Source organism: Apodemus sylvaticus, chromosome 1 (genome assembly GCF_947179515.1).
Source record: "Apodemus sylvaticus chromosome 1, mApoSyl1.1, whole genome shotgun sequence".
NCBI classification, from domain to species: domain Eukaryota; kingdom Metazoa; phylum Chordata; class Mammalia; order Rodentia; family Muridae; genus Apodemus; species Apodemus sylvaticus.
Window position 1 is genome coordinate 173,478,393 of NC_067472.1, and position 2,508 is coordinate 173,480,900.

Consider the following 2,508-nt stretch of genomic DNA (forward strand, 5'->3'; position numbering starts at 1 on the left):
ATTGATGGTCCTTATTTTTCTGTGGCTACAGGTTTCTTCAGTGTTATTTTATCCTTTGATCCTTTTATTCAAACATAAGTCATTTAAAAAAACATATCTCAGCTGGGGTTTCAGGTGCTTTCCTGTAATCCCAGAACTTGGCAGTAGTGGCAGGCCAACATGGTCCACATAGCGAGTTCCATGACAGCCATGGCCATCTAGGTTAGCCTGTCTTTAAAAATAAAGACTATAGCTCACATTATGGGTATTCCCTTGATATAATCTTGCTGCATTGTGCCTGATTTTAAAGAAACATTTTTTAGTTTATATATTTATTTATTTTTTTATTTATTATTTTACATTCTCATTGTCCCCCCTCCAGTTACCTCAACCCACACTCCTTTCCCCACCCTTGGATGTCCCCCTAACCTAACACATCCAGAATCTCCCAGGTTAGGTGCTTCCTTTCTCAGTGAGGCAGACATGGCATCCCAACTAGAAAAACATAGTCGACAGTCAGGCGTTAGATTTTGGGGTAACCCCCTGCTCCAGTTGTTTGTGACCCACGTGAATGACAAGCTGCGTATCTGCTACATGTGTGCGCGAAGGCCTACATGGTGCCTCGGCCTCTGAGAGCCCCAAGGGTCCACTTTTGTTGATTCTGTTGGGTCTTCCTATGGAATCCTTAAGGGATAGGGAAGGATCAATGGGGGTGTCCTTAGTTGTGACTCACAGCATTGGGGAAATGGATCCTGGAGAGGCTCCCTCCTGTGGCCAGGCAGGAACCATGGAGAAGCAATTGGGGCACCCACCAACTGTTAAATCTTTCAATCCAAAACTTATCCTGTCTATGAGAAGTGCAGGGATTAAGGATGGAGCAGGGACTGAGGGAATGGCCAACCAATAAGGGCCTAACTTGAGACACATCCCATGGGTAAGCACAGATCCCTGACACTATTAATGATACTTTGTTATGGTTGCAGGCAGGAATCCAGGATGACTGTGCTCTGGTGCTTTACCCACCAACTAAGTCAGATAGATTCAAAGACTCACAGCCAAACAAAACTTTTTTAAAGCTTCACCCACATCTAAAGAATTATGTTATCCATGAAAATAAGCAATGGAGAGAGCCCATTAACAGAGGGATGGAAAACCCTCTGAATCCTTCAACAGCCATCCGGAGGGATTTTCATAATTTTCAAGTGATAGGATACAGGAGGAAAGGAGCATCCTCACTGCATTACAGTGACACATTTGAGAGCTAAAGAACTTGATCAATAACTTCACCTCTTGAGTACGGAAGTTTGGGTTGTAGCTCTTGCATCAGATAGCTCAGAGCTACTTGTATTCCCAGGTGTAGAATATCTGATGCAACCTTGAGGCCTTCTAGGACATGAGAAATATAAATTACATATGAATGAATGATTGCATATTGTGAAAAAGGTTTTCTTTATATGTTGTTTTCTTAATTAAAATCAATTTAAGTATTAAAGTTTTGCCAACATATACTAAATGCATGGCATGTAACAGTGGAGACCAGAATGTGGCATCAAATCCTCCATGACAGAAACTACAAATAGTTTTGAGCTATCTTTAAGGTGCTGGGAATCAAAGTCTGTCCCTCTGGATGATCAGCCAGATCTCTTAGGAGCTGAGCCATCTATTTTGCCCCATGGACATATCATAGCAGAAAGGTATGAATCCTATGTTCATCTTTACCTTGGCCTTACTGAACCATAAGAAGTAAGATTGATAGCATCAGAATCTTACGCTTGATGCTGAAAGAAGTTTCCTAGCCCAAACTTTCACAAAATGAGGAAAGAGTGCAAAGAATGATAAGGAGAGATACATCGTTACGAAGTGGCTCACCACATTATCAAAGCCACAAGATCCAGTTTATGTCAAATGTGGTAAATAAGCAGCAGTCCCAGCTTACAAAGACACATGTTATGATTACCCTTGCTGGACTTTATGGCTGACCCCTGCAATGAGAGAAAAGAAACCTCCAGGCGTGAAGATCTGCTTGTTTGCTTGGGATCATATTCTGCTTCCTTGCAAAACATTCATATAGGAGAAGTTTGACTCCTGATGACATGGAGGTTGTTGTCAGGGACCCCAAGACTGAAATGAAGTCACTCTAAGGCTGGGGAAGTCAGGCATTTATAGAGAGCTGTGGAGTATGGATGAAGTGTCAGGGAGAGAGCTTTAAGTGTGAAAGCCAGAGGATCAAAGGCCAAAGAGCAATGCTTGTGGGGTGCCAGAGGACAGCTAGCTCCTGTTGTACTCTCTGTGTCCACTCAGCTGTTTTGGTTCAGGACCCTTACAGGTTTTCCACTCTTTTTGGCAACTCTAAGTAGCTGTCAATGACAGCACCCCACAATCCACCAGTTGCCAGTACCCAGTGGTACATTAAACTGAAGAGTCCTAATGCTGCCATTGGCTGTAACCTATCTGCTTGGTAGGAGTAATGATATTATAAAGAGCACATATAGATCTTCCTTTGGCTAACATGCAGTCAAACAATGTACC